The sequence below is a fragment of the Rhinoraja longicauda genome, chromosome 5 (assembly GCF_053455715.1).
Source record: "Rhinoraja longicauda isolate Sanriku21f chromosome 5, sRhiLon1.1, whole genome shotgun sequence".
Taxonomy (NCBI): domain Eukaryota; kingdom Metazoa; phylum Chordata; class Chondrichthyes; order Rajiformes; family Arhynchobatidae; genus Rhinoraja; species Rhinoraja longicauda.
The window spans coordinates 86308015-86324497 of NC_135957.1; the positions used below are offsets into that span (position 1 = coordinate 86308015).

The 16483-nt window shown below is 52.7% G+C and overlaps 4 non-coding genes and 1 pseudogene across 5 annotated transcripts in view; all 5 read left to right on the plus strand.

Moving 5' to 3' along the window:
* The window catches only part of LOC144593944 (monocarboxylate transporter 10 pseudogene), a 74424-nt pseudogene extending 71777 nt beyond the window's left edge, over positions 1-2647 (plus strand). The window contains exon 3 of the transcript XR_013547301.1: positions 2548-2647. The product of XR_013547301.1 is annotated as a monocarboxylate transporter 10 pseudogene (transcript). The remainder of the gene's footprint in view (positions 1-2547) is intronic.
* LOC144594115 (5S ribosomal RNA) lies at positions 2324-2441 on the plus strand. The gene has a single exon (XR_013547347.1). It is a non-coding gene; the product is annotated as a 5S ribosomal RNA (ribosomal RNA).
* Positions 2648-6317: 3670 nt separating the features above from the next.
* On the plus strand, positions 6318-6436 carry LOC144594122 (5S ribosomal RNA). Its single transcript, XR_013547350.1, has one exon. It is a non-coding gene; the product is annotated as a 5S ribosomal RNA (ribosomal RNA).
* Positions 6437-10306: 3870 nt separating this feature from the next.
* On the plus strand, positions 10307-10426 carry LOC144594116 (5S ribosomal RNA). Its single transcript, XR_013547348.1, has one exon. It is a non-coding gene; the product is annotated as a 5S ribosomal RNA (ribosomal RNA).
* Positions 10427-14211: 3785 nt separating this feature from the next.
* On the plus strand, positions 14212-14331 carry LOC144594112 (5S ribosomal RNA). The gene has a single exon (XR_013547344.1). It is a non-coding gene; the product is annotated as a 5S ribosomal RNA (ribosomal RNA).
* The last annotated feature ends 2152 nt before the right edge of the window (positions 14332-16483 follow it).

Here is a 16483-nt window from a genome sequence, read left to right on the forward strand (position 1 = left end):
CCGCCTTCTGCAACACCTGTCCCTAAACCTCCTCCCTCGACTCTGTCCAGGGACGCAGACAGTCCTTTCAGGTGAGGCAGAGGTTCACTTGCACCTCCTCCAACCTCATCTACTGTATCCGTTGTTCAAGATGTTGACTCTTGTACATCGGCGAGACCAAACGCAGACTGGGCGATCGTTTCGTGGAGCACCTTCGCTCAGCCCGCCTGAACCTACCTGATCTCCCGGTTGCTGGACACTTTAATTCTCCTTCCCATTCCCACACTGACCTTTCTGTCCTCGGTCTCCTCCATTGTCAGAGTGAGGCTAAACGCAAATTGGAGGAACAGCATCTCATATTTCACTTGGGCAGCTTACAGCCCAGTGGTATGAATATTGATTTCTCTCACTTCAGGTAGCCCTGGCATTCCCCCTCTCTCTCTCTATCCCTCCCCCCACCCAAGTCACACCAGCTTCTCGTTTTCATCCCACAAACAGCTTACAGTGAGTGGCCTGTTTCCTTTATCATCATTACGTTTTCGCATATCTTTCATTCATTGTTCTTTATCTCTCCACATCACCATCTATAGTTCTCTTCTTCCTTGTCTCTAACCAGTCTGAAGAAGGGTCTCATTCTCTCCAGTGATGCTGTCTGAGGAGGAGAGAGAGGGAGAGAGGGAGAGAGAGAGTTAGAGAGAGAGGGAGAGAGATGGCGACCTCCTCGATTCACTGTCGCACCCAACACCACAGCCCCACCCGGCTCGGACATGCCCCGCAAAGAGTGGGTCGCCCTGGACCGGCTCCACACAGGGTGTCGGCCGGTTCAACGCCAACATGCATCGTTGGGGGTTGCGTTCATCCACAACCTGTTGTGTGTGGAGCAGACCGGCAAACAGCGCAGCGCGGCATTGTCGACTGCACTGTCCTCCGTCTCCCTGGTGGAGGGGTAGACCTCAAGGACCTCGACAACAGCACATTGCACTGGCTACAGAGCCTGGAGGGGTAGACCTCACGGCCCTCGACAACAGCACATTGCACTGGCTACAGCGCCTGGATGGTGTCACATAACTCCTGCTGCCTCAAACGCAAGAAGAAATAGAGAGAGAGAGAGAGATAGAGGGAGAGAGAGGGAGAGGGGGAGAGAGAGGGAGAGAGAGAGGGAGAGAGAGATAGAGGGAGAGAGAGGAGAGGGGGTAGAGGATGTGAGAGGGAGAGGAAGTGAGAGAGAAAGTGCACGAGAGGAGAAGTGTGAGAGGGGGAGAGAGGAAGTGTGTGAGAGGGAGAGAGAGTGTGCGGGAGAGAGAGAGAGTAAGTGTGAGAGAGGGAGAGATGAGTGTGCGGGAGACAGAGAGAGAGTAAGTGTGAGAGAGGGAGAGAGAGAGAATATATGGTATAAGACAATAACTGCAGATGCTGGTACAAATCGAAGGTATTTATTCACAAAATGCTGGAGTAACTCAGCAGGTCAGGCAGCATCTCTGGAGAGAAGGAATGGGCGACGTTTCGGGTCGAGACCCTTCTTCAGACTGATGTCAGGGGGGTGGGACAAAGGAAGGATATAGGTGGAGACAGGAAGATAGAGGGAGATCTGGGAAGGGGGAGGGGAAGAGAGGGACAGAGGAACTATCTAAAGTTGGAGAAGTCAATGTTCATACCACTGGGCTGTCAGCTGGCCAGGCGAAATATGAGGTGCTGTTCCTCCAATTTGCGGTGGGCCTCACTATGGCACTGGAGGAGGCCCATGACAGAAAGGTCAGACTGGGAGGGGGAGGGGGAGTTGAAGTGCTCAACCACCGGGAGATCAGATTGGTTAACGCGGACTGAGCGAAGGTGTTGAGCGAAAGCCTGTGCTTGGTTTCGCCGAGTGCCCATAGCTACGCCTCTGGTTTGGAGGAAGTGAGAGGAGTCAAAGGAGAGTTGTTGAGGGTAAGAACCAGCTCAGCTAGGCGGAGGAAAGTGTTAGTAGATAGGGATTGGCTGGTTCTACGGTCGAGGAAGAAACGGAGGGCTTCGAGACCATCCTTGTGGGGGATTGAAGTGTAGAGTGACTGGAGAAAGTGTGCGAGAGAGAGGAATTGTGTGCGTGAGAAAGAGAGTGAGGAAGTGTGAGAGAGAGGGAGTGTGAGAGGAAGAGAGAGTGAGTGTGAGCCTGCATGTGTGTGAGTGATAGAGTGTGAGAGAGTGTTGTGGGTGTGAGAGATAATATGAGAGAGAATATGTGTGAGAGAACGTGTGAGAAATGTGTGTGTGAGAGAGACAGAGAGCGTGAGAGTGAGACAGAGGGAGGGAGGTAGAGAGTGTGTGTTAAATGCAGGTTAAGTGTGGGCACAAGCTGCTACTCTGTGCCTACGGCCATACTAGCCAGAATACGCCCGATCCCGTCTGATCTCGGAAGCTAAGCAGGCTCGGGCCTGGTCAGTACTTGGATGGAGACCGCCTGGGAATACCGGGTGTCGTAGGCTTTTTGTCCTCTCCCACCACCACCGCCTACTGTCTCTCTCTCTCTCCCTCTCCCTCCCTCTCTCTCTTTCACTCTCGTCCTCATTTCTTTCCTTTTACTTAACACAGGCGACATGCATCAATTATCAACACCATTTCTCCAAGAGAACACCTGGATAAAACACAACTACAACTCAAATTAAACAGTGGCACCGTGGCACAGCGCTAGAGTTGCTTGCCTCACAGCCCCACACACCCGGCTCACAACCTGACTATGCTCTCTCTCCTCTCTCTCTCTCTCTTTCTCCTCGCTTTCTCTCTCTCTCTCTCTCTCTCTCTCTCTCTCTCTCTCTCTCTCTCTCTGTCTCTCTCTCTCTCCCTCTACATTTCTCACACGTTCCTCTCGCACATATTCTCTCACACTCTATCTCTCACTCACACACACACACAACACTCTCTCACACACATTCACTCACTCTCACTATCACACACACACGCAGACACACACTCACTCACACAGCCTCTCTCTCACTTCCTCTTTCACTTCCACTGTCTCTCTTACACACACACTACTCTCTCACACAAAAACCGTCCCCCTCTCTCTATCTCTCTCTCACACTTCCTCTCTCTCCCTCCCCTCTCTCTCTCTACCATTTCCTCTCTCTCTCACGCACACTTCCTCGCCCCCTCTCTCTCTCTCTCTCACACTTTCTCTCCCCCTCTTTCTCTCTCTCCCTCTCTCTCTCACACATTTCCTCTCCCTCTCTCTCTCCCTCTTTCTCTCCCTCTCTCGCTCCCTCACACACACTCCCTCTCTCTCTCCCTCTCTCTCCTCCTCTCCATCTCTCTCTCTCCTTCTTTCTCTCTCTCTCTCACACACACTTCTCTCTCTCTCTCGCTCTCTCTCCCTCACACACACTTCTTCTTTCTCTCTCTCTCTCCCTCTTTCTCTCCCTCCTCCTTTCTCCCTCTCTCTCTCTCTCTCTCCCCCCTCTCTCTCCTCTCCCCCTCTCCCCAGCACTCCACCGTGTTCTTCCACACTGCCTGATCCCGTGGGTGCCGGACTGAACATATCTGTGGTTGTTGTAGAACACAAAGTGCTGCAGTAACTCAGCGGGACGGCAGCATCTGTGGAGGGAATGGCCTCAGCCCCCACACTGCTGAGCTCTGTGTCTGGATGAAGCATCCTGGACGTGCCCCAGATCAGCTCACAATTGTCTAGGGAGGAACTGCAGATGCTGGTTTAGACCAAAGAGAGAAATAAAAAGCTGGAGTAACTCAGCGGGACGGGCAGCATCTGTGGAGAAAAATAGGTGACGTTTCGGGTGGAGACCCTTCTTCAGTCTGAAAGTCACGGGAAAAGGAAACAAGAGATATAGATGATGATGTCCCTATCTCTTGTTCCCATCCCCTAGACGTAACAGTGACAGAGACCCCCTCGTCCTTGCCTTCCACCCCACCAGCTGTCACATGCATTCCGCCTTCTGCAACACCTGTCCCTAAACCTCCTCCCTCGACTCTGTCCAGGGACGCAGACGGTCCTTTCAGGTGAGGCAGAGGTTCACTTGCACCTCCTCCAACCTCATCTACTGTATCCGTTGTTCAAGATGTTGACTCTTGTACATCGGCGAGACCAAACGCAGACTGGGCCATCGTTTCGTGGAACACCTTCGCTCAGCCCGCCTGAACTACCTGATCTCCCGGTTGCTGACACTTTAATTCTCCTTTCCCATGCCCACACTGACCTTTCTGTCCTCGGTCTCCTCCATTGTCAGAGTGAGGCTAAACGCAAATTGGAGGAACAGCATCTCATATTTCACTGGGCAGCTTACAGCCCAGTGGTATGAATATTGATTTCTCTCACTTCAGGTAGCCCTGGCATTCCCCCCTCTCCTCTCTCTATCCCTCCCCCACCCAAGTCACACCAGCTTCTCGTTTTCATCCCACAAACAGCTTCAGTGAGTGGCCTGTTTCCTTTATCATCATTACGTTTTCGCATGCATATCTTTCATTCATTGTTCTTTATCTCTCCACATCACCATCTATAGTTCTCTTCTTCCTTGTCTCTAACCAGTCTGAAGAAGGGTCTCATTCTCTCCAGTGATGCTGTCTGAGGAGGAGAGAGAGGGAGAGAGGGAGAGAGAGAGAGTTAGAGAGAGAGGGAGAGAGATGGCGACCTCCTCGATTGACTGTCGCACCCAACACCACAGCCCCACCCGGCTCGGACATGCCCCGCAAAGAGTGGGTCGCCCTGGACCGGGTCCACACAGGGGTCGGCCGGTTCAACGCCAACATGCATCGTTGGGGGTTGCGTTCATCCACAACCTGTGTGTGTGGAGCAGACCAGCAAACAGCGCAGCGCGGCATTGTCGACTGCACTGTCCTCCGTCTCCCTGGTGGAGGGGTAGACCTCACGGCCCTCGACAACAGCACATTGCACTGGCTACAGCGCCTGGAGGGGTAGACCTCACGGCCCTCGACAACAGCACATTGCACTGGCTACAGTGCCTGGAGGGGTAGACCTCACGGCCCTCGACAACAGCACATTGCACTGGCTACAGAGCCTGGAGGGTGTCACATAACTCCTGCTGCCTCAAACGCAAGAAGAAATAGAGAGAGAGAGAGAGATAGAGGAGAGAGAGGGAGAGGGGGGAGAGAGAGGGAGAGGGGGAGAGAGAGGGAGAGAGAGATAGAGGGAGAGAGAGATAGAGGGAGAGAGAGGGAGAGAGATAGAGGGAGAGAGGGGGAGAGGAAGTGAGAGAGAAAGTGCACGAGAGGGAGAGTGTGAGAGGGGGGGAGAGAGAGAGAGAGAGACAGGGAGAGGGAGTGTGTGAGAGGGAGAGAGAGGAAGTGTGTGAGAGAGGGAGAGAGAGTGTGCGGGAGAAAGAGAGAGTAAGTGTGAGAGAGGGAGAGAGAGAGAGAATATATGGTAATAAGACAATAACTGCAGATGCTGGTACAAATCGAAGGTATTTATTCACAAAATGCTGGGAGTAACTCAGCAGGTCAGGCAGCATCTCTGGAGAGAAGGAATGGGTGACGTTTTGGGTCGAGACCCTTCTTCAGACTGATGTCAGGGGAGGTGGGACAAAGGAAGGATATAGGTGGAGACAGAAGATAGAGGGAGATCTGGGAAGGGGGAGGGGAAGAGAGGGACAGAGGAACTATCTAAAGTTGGAGAAGTCAATGTTCATACCACTGGGCTGTCAGCTGGCCAGGCGAAATATGAGGTGCTGTTCCTCCAATTTGCGGTGGGCCTCACTATGGCACTGGAGGAGGCCCATGACAGAAAGGTCAGACTGGGAGGGGGAGGGGGAGTTGAAGTGCTCAGCCACCGGGGAGATCAGATTGGTTAACGCGGACTGAGCGAAGGTGTTGAGCGAAGCGATCGCTGAGCCTGTGCTTGGTTTCGCCGAGTGCCCATAGCTACGCCTCTGGTTTGGAGGAAGTGAGGAGGAGTCAAAGGAGAGGTTGTTGAGGGTAAGAACCAGCTCAGCTAGGCGGAGGAAAGTGTTAGTAGATAGGGAATTGGCTGGTTCTACGGTCGAGGAAGAAACGGAGGGCTTCGAGACCATCCTTGTGGGGGATTGAAGTGTAGTGACTGGAGAAAGTGTGCGAGAGAGAGGAATTGTGTGCGTGAGAGAGAGAGTGAGGAAGTGTGAGAGAGAGGGAGTGTGAGAGGAAGAGAGAGTGAGTGTGAGCCTGCAGTGTGTGAGTGATAGAGTGTGAGAGAGTGTTGTGGGTGTGAGAGATAATATGAGAGAGAATATGTGTGAGAGAACGTGTGAGAAATGTGTGTGTGAGAGAGAGACAGAGAGCGTGAGAGTGAGGACAGAGGGAGGGAGGTAGAGAGTGTGTGTTAAATGCAGGTTAAGTGTGGGCACAAGCTGCTACTCTGTGCCTACGGCCATACTAGCCTGAATACGCCCGATCCCGTCTGATCTCGGAAGCTAAGCAGGCTCGGGCCTGGTCAGTACTTGGATGGGAGACCGCCTGGGAATACCGGGTGTCGTAGGCTTTTTGTCCTCTCCCACCACCACCGCCTACTGTCTCTCTCTCTCTCTCCCTCTCCCTCCTCTCTCTCTCTCTCTCTCTTTAACTCTCGTCCTCATTTCTTTCCTTTTACTTAACACAGGCGACATGCATCAATTATCAACACCATTTCTCCAAGAGAACCACCTGGATAAAACACAACTACAACTCAAATTAAACAGTGGCACCGTGGCACAGCGCTAGAGTTGCTGCCTCATAGCCCCACACACCCGGCTCACAACCTGACTATGCTCTCTCTCTCTCTCTCTCTCTCTCTCTCGCTTTCCTCTCTCTCTCCTCTCTCTCTCTCTCTCTCTGTCTCTCTCTCTCCCTCTACATTTCTCACACGTTCTCTCGCACATATTCTCTCACACTCTATCTCTCACTCACACACACACACACAACACTCTCTCACACACATTCACTCACTCTCACTATCACACACACACGCAGACACACACTCACTCACACAGCCTCTCTCTCACTTCCTCTTTCACTTCCACTGTCTCTCTTACACACACACTTACTCTCTCACACAAACCGTCCCCCTCTCTCTATCTCTCTCTCACACTTCCTCTCTCTCCCTCCCCCCTCTCTCTCTCTACCATTTCCTCTCTCTCTCACGCACACTTCCTCTCCCCCTCTCTCTCTCTCTCTCACACACTTTCTCTCCCCCCTCTTTCTCTCTCTCCCTCTCTCTCTCACACATTTCCTCTCCCTCTCTCTCTCCCTCTTTCTCTCCCTCTCTCGCTCCCTCACACACACTCCCTCTCTCTCTCCCTCTCTCTCCTCCTCTCCATCTCTCTCTCGTCTCCTTCTTTCTCTCTCTCTCTCACACACACTTCTCTCTCTCTCTCGCTCTCTCTCTCTCACACACACTTCTTCTTTCTCTCTCTCTCCCTGCTTTCTCTCCCTCTCCCTCTCCCTTTCTCCCTCTCTCTCTCTCTCTCTCCCCTCTCTCTCCTCTCCCCCTCTCCCCAGCTCTCCACCGTGTTCTTCCACACTGCCTGATCCCGTGGGTGCCGGGACTGAACATACTCTGTGGTTGTTGTAGAACACAAAGTGCTGCAGTAACTCAGCGGGACGGGCAGCATCTGTGGAAGGAATGGCCTCAGCCCCCACACTGCTGAGCTCTGTGTCTTGGGTGAAGCATCCTGGACGTGCCCCAGATCAGCTCACATTGTCTAGGGAGGAACTGCAGATGCTGGTTTAGACAAAGAGAGAAATAAAAAGCTGGAGTAACTCAGCTGGACGGGCAGCATCTGTGGAGAAAAATAGGTGACGTTTCGGGTGGAGACCCTTCTTCAGTCTGAAAGTCACGGGAAAAGTAAACAAGAGATATAGATGATGATGTCTCTATCTCTTGTTCCCATCCCCCTAGACGTAACAGTGACAGAGACCCCCCTCGTCCTTGCCTTCCACCCCACCAGCTGTCACATGCATTCCACCTTCTGCAACACCTGTCCCTAAACCTCCTCCCTCGACTCTGTCCAGGGACGCAGACAGTCCTTTCAGGTGAGGCAGAGGTTCACTTGCACCTCCTCCAACCTCATCTACTGTATCCGTTGTTCAAGATGTTGACTCTTGTACATCGGCGAGACCAAACGCAGACTGGGCAATCGTTTCGTGGAACACCTTCGCTCAGCCCGCCTGAACCTACCTGATCTCCGGTTGCTGGACACTTTAATTCTCCTTCCCATTCCCACACTGACCTTTCTGTCCTCGTCTCCTCCATTGTCAGAGTGAGGCTAAACACAAATTGGAGGAACAGCATCTCATATTTCACTTGGGCAGCTTACAGCCCAGTGGTATGAATATTGATTTCTCTCACTTCAGGTAGCCCTGGCATTCCCCCTCTCTCTCTCTATCCCTCCCCCACCCAAGTCACACCAGCTTCTCGTTTTCATCCCACAAACAGCTTACAGTGAGTGGCCTGTTTCCTTTATCATCATTACGTTTTCGCATATCTTTCATTCATTGTTCTTTATCTCTCCACATCACCATCTATAGTTCTCTTCTTCCTTGTCTCTAACCAGTCTGAAGAAGGGTCTCATTCTCTCCAGTGATGCTGTCTGAGGAGGGAGAGAGAGGGAGAGAGGGAGAGAGAGAGAGTTAGAGAGAGAGGGAGAGAGATGGGCGACCTCCTCGATTGACTGTCGCACCCAACACCACAGCCCCACCCGGCTCGGACATGCCCCGCAAAGAGTGGGTCGCCCTGGACCGGGTCCACACAGGGGTCGGCCGGTTCAACGCCAACATGCATCGTTGGGGGTTGCGTTCATCCACAACCTGTGTGTGTGGAGCAGACCAGCAAACAGCGCAGCGCGGCATTGTCGACTGCACTGTCCTCCGTCTCCCTGGTGGAGGGGTAGACCTCACGGCCCTCGACAACAGCACATTGCACTGGCTACAGCGCCTGGAGGGGTAGACCTCACGGCCCTCGACAACAGCACATTGCACTGGGCTACAGTGCCTGGAGGGGTAGACCTCACGGCCCTCGACAACAGCACATTGCACTGGCTACAGAGCCTGGAGGGTGTCACATAACTCCTGCTGCCTCAAACGCAAGAAGAAATAGAGAGAGAGAGAGAGATAGAGGGAGAGAGGGAGAGGGGGAGAGAGAGGGAGAGGGGGAGAGAGAGGGAGAGAGAGATAGAGGGAGAGAGAGATAGAGGGAGAGAGAGGGAGAGAGATAGAGGAGAGAGGGGGGAGAGGAAGTGAGAGAGAAAGTGCACGAGAGGGAGAGTGTGAGAGGGGGGGAGAGAGAGAGAGAGAGACAGGGAGAGGGAGTGTGTGAGAGGGAGAGAGAGGAAGGTGTGTGAGAGAGGGAGAGAGAGTGTGCGGGAGAAAGAGAGAGTAAGTGTGAGAGAGGGAGAGAGAGAGAGAATATATGGTATAAGACAATAACTGCAGATGCTGGTACAAATCGAAGGTATTTATTCACAAAATGCTGGAGTAACTCAGCAGGTCAGGCAGCATCTCTGGAGAGAAGGAATGGGTGACGTTTTGGGTCGAGACCCTTCTTCAGACTGATGTCAGGGGGAGGTGGGGACAAAGGAAGGATATAGGTGGAGACAGGAAGATAGAGGGAGGATCTGGGAAGGGGGAGGGGAAGAGAGGGACAGAGGAACTATCTAAAGTTGGAGAAGTCAATGTTCATACCACTGGGCTGTCAGCTGGCCAGGCGGAAATATTGAGGTGCTGTTCCTCCAATTTGCGGTGGGCCTCACTATGGCACTGGAGGAGGCCCATGACAGAAAGGTCAGACTGGGAGGGGGGAGGGGGAGTTGAAGTGCTCAGCCACCGGGAGATCAGATTGGTTAACGCGGGACTGAGCGAAGGTGTTGAGCGAAAGCCTGTGCTTGGTTTCGCCGAGTGCCCATAGCTACGCCTCTGGTTTGGAGGAAGTGAGAGGAGTCAAAGGAGAGGTTGTTGAGGGTAAGAACCAGCTCAGCTAGGGGGAGGAAAGTGTTAGTAGATAGGGATTGGCTGGTTCTACGGTCGAGGAAGAAACGGAGGGCTTCGAGACCATCCTTGTGGGGGATTGAAGTGTAGAGTGACTGGAGAAAGTGTGCGAGAGAGAGGAATTGTGTGCGTGAGAGAGAGAGTGAGGAAGTGTGAGAGAGAGGGAGTGTGAGAGGAAGAGAGAGTGAGTGTGAGCCTGCATGTGTGTGAGTGATAGAGTGTGAGAGAGTGTTGTGGGTGTGAGAGATAATATGAGAGAGAATATGTGTGAGAGAACGTGTGAGAAATGTGTGTGTGAGAGAGACAGAGAGTGTGAGAATGAGACAGAGGGAGGGAGGTAGAGAGTGTGTGTTAAATGCAGGTTAAGTGTGGACACAAGCTGCTACTCTGTGCCTACGGCCATACTAGCCTGAATACGCCCGATCCCGTCTGATCTCGGAAGCTAAGCAGGCTCGGCCTGGTCAGTACTTGGATGGGAGACCGCCTGGGAAATACCGGGGTGTCGTAGGCTTTTTGTCCTCTCCCACCACCGCCTACTCTCTCTCTCTCTCTCTCTCTCTTTAACTCTCGTCCTCATTTCTTTCCTTTTACTTAACACAGGCGACATGCATCAATTATCAACACCATTTCTCCAAGAGAACCACCTGGATAAAACACAACTACAACTCAAATTAAACAGTGGCACCGTGGCACAGCGCTAGAGTTGCTGCCTCACAGCCCACACACCCGGCTCACAACCTGACTATGCTCTCTCTCTCTCTCTCTCTCTCTCTCTCTCGCTTTCTCTCTCTCTCTCTCTCTCATCTCTCTCTCTCTCTCTCTGTCTCTCTCTCTCCCTCTACATTTCTCACACGTTCTCTCGCACATATTCTCTCACACTCTATCTCTCACTCACACACACACAACACTCTCTCACACACATTCACTCACTCTCACTATCACACACACACACGCAGACACACACTCACTCACACAGCCTCTCTCTCACTTCCTCTTTCACTTCCACTGTCTCTCTTACACACACACTTACTCTCTCACACCAAACCGTCCCCCTCTCTCTATCTCTCTCTCACACTTCCTCTCTCTCCCTCCCCCTCTCTCTCTCTACCATTTTCCTCTCTCTCTCACGCACACTTCCTCTCCCCATCTCTCTCTCTCTCTCTCTCTCACACTTTCTCTCCCCCTTCTTTCTCTCTCTCCCTCTCTCTCTCATCACATTCCTCTCCCTCTCTCTCTCCCTCTTTCTCTCCCCTCTCTCGCTCCCTCACACCACACTCCCTCTCTCTCTCCCTCTCTCTCCTCCTCTTCCATCCTCTCTCTCTCTCCTTCTTTCTCTCTCTCTCTCTCACACACCTTCTCTCCTCTCTCTCTCGCTCTCTCTCTCTCACACACACTTCTTCTTTCTCTCTCTCTCCTCTTTCTCTCCCTCTCCCTCTCCCTTTCTCCCTCTCTGTCTCTCTCTCCCCCCTCTCTCTCCCTCTCCCCCTCTCCCCAGCTCTCCACCGTGTTCTTCCACACTGCCTGATCCCGTGGGTGCCGGACTGAACATATCTGTGGTTGTTGTAGAACACAAAGTGCTGCAGTAACTCAGCGGGACGGGCAGCATCTGTGAGGGAATGGCCTCAGCCCCACACTGCTTGAGCTCTGTGTCTGGGGTGAAGCATCCTGGACGTGCCCCAGATCAGCTCACAAATGTCTAGGGAGGAACCTGCAGATGGCTGGTTTAGACCAAAGAGAGAAATAAAAAGCTGGAGTAACTCAGCTGGACGGGCAGCAATCTGTGGAGAAAAATAGGTGACGTTTCGGGTGGAGACCCTTCTTCAGTCTGAAAGTCACGGGGAAAAGTAAACAAGAGATATAGATTGATGATGTCCCTATCTCTTGTTCCCATCCCCCCTAGACGTAACAGTGACAGAGACCCCCTCGTCCTTGCCTTCCACCCCACCAGCTGTCACATGCATTCCGCCTTCTGCAACACCTGTCCCTAAACCTCCTCCCTCGACTCTTGTCCAGGGACGCAGACAGTCCTTTCAGGTGAGGCAGAGGTTCACTTGCACCTCCTCCAACCTCATCTACTGTATCCGTTGTTCAAGATGTTGACTCTTGTACATCGGCGAGACCAAACGCAGCTGGGCCATCGTTTCGTGGAGCACCTTCGCTCAGCCCCGCCTGAACCTACCTGATCTCCCGGTTGCTGGACCACTTTAATTCTCCTTCCCATTCCCACACTGACCTTCTGTCCTCGGTCTCCTCATTGTCAGAGTGAGGCTAAACGCAAATTGGAGGAACAGCATCTCATATTTCACTTGGGCAGCTTACAGCCCAGTGGTATGAATATTGATTTCTCTCACTTCAGGTAGCCCTGGCATTCCCCCTCTCTCTCTCTATCCCTCCCCCACCCAAGTCACACCAGCTTTCTCGTTTTCATCCCACAAACAGCTTAACAGTGAGTGGCCTGTTTCCTTTATCATCATTACGTTTCGCATATCGTTTCATTCATTGTTCTTTATCTCCCCACATCACCATCTATAGTTCTCTTCTTCCTTGTCTCTAACCAGTCTGAAGAAGGGTCTCATTCTCTCAGTGATGCTGTCTGAGGAGGAGAGAGAGGGGGAGGAGGGGAGAGAGAGAGAGTTAGAGAGAGAGGGAGAGAGATGGCGACCTCCTCGATTCACCTTGTCGCCACCACAACACCACAGCCCCACCCGGCTCGGACATGCCCCGCAGAGTGGTCGCCCTGGACCGGCTCCACACAGGGGTCGGCCGGTTCAACGCCAACATGCATCGTTGGGGGTTGCGTTCATCCACAACCTGTGTGTGTGGAGCAGACCAGCAAACAGCGCAGCGCGGCATTGTCGACTGCACTGTCCCTCCGTCTCCCTGGTGGAGGGGTAGACCTCAAGGACCTCGACAACAGCACATTGCACTGGCTACAGAGCCTGGAGGGGTAGACCTCCACGGCCCTCGACAACAGCACATTGCACTGGCTACAGCGCCTGGATGGTGTCACATAACTCCTGCTGCCTCAAACGCAAGAAGAAATAGAGAGAGAGAGAGAGATAGAGGGAGAGAGAGGGAGAGGGGGAGAGAGAGGGAGAGAGAGAGGGGGAGAGAGAGATGGAGGGAGAGAGAGGGAGAGGGGTAGAGGATGTGAGAGGGAGAGGAAGTGAGAGAGAAAGTGCACGAGAGGGAGAGTGTGAGAGGGGGAGAGAGGAAGTGTGTGAGAGGGAGAGAGAGTGTGCGGGGGAGAGAGAGAGGAGTAAGTGTGAGAGAGGTGGAGAGAGAGTGTGCGGGAGAGAGAGAGAGTAAGTGTGAGAGAGGGAGAGAGAGAGAATATATGGTATAAGACAATAACTGCAGATGCTGGTACAAATCGAAGGTTATTTATTCACAAAATGCTGGAGTAACTCAGCAGGTCAGGCAGCATCTCTGGAGAGAAGGATATGGGCGACGTTTCGGGTCGAGACCCTTCTTCAGACTGATGTCGGGGGGTGGGACAAAGGAAGGATATAGGTGGAGACAGGAAGATAGAGGGAGATCTGGGAAGGGGGAGGGGAAGAGAGGGACAGAGGAACTATCTAAAGTTGGAGAAGTCAATGTTCATACCACTGGGCTGTCAGCTGGCCAGGCGAAATATGAGGTGCTGTTCCTCCAATTTGCGGTGGGCCTCACTATGGCACTGGAGGAGGCCCATGACAGAAAGGTCAGACTGGGAGGGGGAGGGGGGAGTTGAAGTGCTCAGCCACCGGGAGATCAGATTGGTTAACGCGGACTGAGCGAAGGTGTTGAGCGAAAGCCTGTGCTTGGTTTTCGCCGAGTGCCCATAGCTACGCCTCTGGTTTGGAGGAAGTGAGAGGAGTCAAAGGAGAGGTTGTTGAGGGTAAGAACCAGCTCAGCTAGGGGGAGGAAAGTGTTAGTAGATAGGGATTTGGCTGGTTCTACGGTCGAGGAAGAAACGGAGGGCTTCGAGACCATCCTTGTGGGGGATTGAAGTGTAGTGACTGGAGAAAGTGTGCGAGAGAGAGGAATTGTGTGCGTGAGAGAGAGAGTGAGGAAGTGTGAGAGAGAGGGAGTGTGAGAGGAAGAGAGAGTGAGTGTGAGCCTGCATGTGTGTGAGTGATAGTGTGAGAGGAGTGTTGTGGGTGTGAGAGATAATATGAGAGAGAATATGTGTGAGAGAACGTGTGAGAAATGTGTGTGTGAGAGAGACAGAGAGCGTGAGAGTGAGACAGAGGGAGGGAGGTAGAGAGTGTGTGTTAAATGCAGGTTAAGTGTGGACACAAGCTGCTACTCTGTGCCTACGGCCATACTAGCCTGAATACGCCCGATCCCGTCTGATCTCGGAAGCTAAGCAGGCTCGGGCCTGGTCAGTACTTTGGATGGGAGACCGCCTGGGAATACCCGGTGTCGTAGGCTTTTTGTCCTCTCCCCACCACCACCGCCTACTCTCTCCTCTCTCTCTCTTTAACTCTCGTCCTCATTTCTTTCCTTTTACTTAACACAGGCGACATGCATCAATTTATCAACACCATTTCTCCAAGAGAACCACCTGGATAAAACACAACTACAACTCAAATTAAACAGTGGCACCGTGGCACAGGCGCTAGAGTTTGGCTGCCTCACAGCCCCACACACCCCGGCTCACAACCTGACTATGCTCTCTCTCTCTCTCTCTCTCTCTCTCTCTCGCTTTCTCTCTCTCTCTCTCTCTCTCCTCTCTCTCTCTCTCTCTGTCTCTCTCTCTCCCTCTACATTTCTCACACGTTCTCTCGCACATATTCTCTCACACTCTATCTCTCACTCACACACACACAACACTCTCTCACACACATCACTCACTCTCACTATCACACACACACGCAGACAACACACTCACCCTCACACAGGCCCCTCCTCTCACTTCCTCTTTCCACTTCCACAGTCTCTCTTACACACACACTTACTCTCTCACACAAACCGTCCCCCTCTCTCTATCTCTCTCTCACACTCCTCTCTCTCCCTCCCCTCTCTCTCTCTACCATTTCCTCTCTCTCTCACGCACACTCCTCTCCCCCTCTCTCTCTCTCTCTCACACTTTCTCCTCCCCCTCTTTCTCTCTCTCTCCCCTCTCTCTCTCACACCATTTCCTCTCCCTCTCTCTCTCCCTCTTTCTCTCCCTCTCTCGCTCCCTCACACACACTCCCTCTCTCTCTCCCTCTCTCTCCTCCTCTCCATCTCTCTCTCTCTCCTTCTTTCCTCTCTCTCTCTCACACACACTTCTCTCTCTCTCTCTTCGCTCTCTCTCTCTCACACACACTTCTTCTTTCTCTCTCTCTCCCTCTTTCTCTCCCTCTCCCTCTCCCTTTCCTCCCTCTCTCTCTCCTCTCTCCCCCCCCTCTCTCTCCCTCTCACCCCCTCTCCCAGCTCTCCACCGTGTTCTTCCACACTGCCTGATCCCGTGGGTGCCGGACTGAACATATCTGTGGTTGTTGTAGAACACAAAGTGCTGCAGTATCTCAGCGGGACCGGGCCAGCATCTGTGGAGGGAATTGGCCTCAGCCCCCACACTGCTGAGCTCTGTGTCTGGGTGAAGCATCCTGGACGTGCCCCAGATCAGCTCACAATTGTCTAGGGAGGAACTGCAGATGCTGGTTTAGACCAAAGAGAGAAATAAAAAGCTGGAGTAACTCAGCGGGACGGGCAGCATCTGTGGAGAAAAATAGGTGACGTTTCGGGTGGAGACCCTTCTTCAGTCTGAAAGTCACGGGAAAAGGAAACAAGAGATATAGATGATGATGTCCCTATCTCTTTGTTCCCATCCCCCTAGACGTAACAGTGACAGAGACCCCCTCGTCTTGCCTTCCCACCCCACCAGCTGTCACATGCATTCCGCCTTCTGCAACACCTGTCCCTAAACCTCCTCCCTCGACTCTGTCCAGGGACGCAGACAGTCCTTTCAGGTGAGCAGAGGTTCACTTGCACCTCCTCCAACCTCATCTACTGTATCCGTTGTTCAAGATGTTGACTCTTGTACATCGGCGAGACCAAACGCAGACTGGGCCATCGTTTCGTGGAACACCTTCGCTCAGCCCACCTGAACCTACCTGATCTCCCGGTTGCTGGACACTTTAATTCTCCTTCCCATTCCCACACTGACCTTTCTGTCCTCGGTCTCCTCCATTGTCAGAGTGAGGCTAAACGCATATTGGAGGACAGCATCTCATATTTCACTTGGGCAGCTTACAGCCCAGTGTATGAATATTGATTTCTCTCACTTCAGTAGCCCTGGCATTCCCCTCTCTCTCTCTATCCCTCCCCCACCCAAGTCACACCAGCTTCTCGTTTTCATCCCACAACAGCTTACAGTGAGTGGCCTGTTTCCTTTATCATCATTACGTTTTCGCATATCTTTCATTCATTGTTCTTTATCTCTCCACATCACCATCTATAGTTCTCTTCTTCCTTGTCTCTAACCAGTCTGAAGAAGGGTCTCATTCTCTCCAGTGATGCTGTCTGAGGAGGAGAGAGAGGGAGAGAGGGAGAGAGAGAGAGTTAGAGAGAGAGGGAGAGAGATGGCGACCTCCTCGAT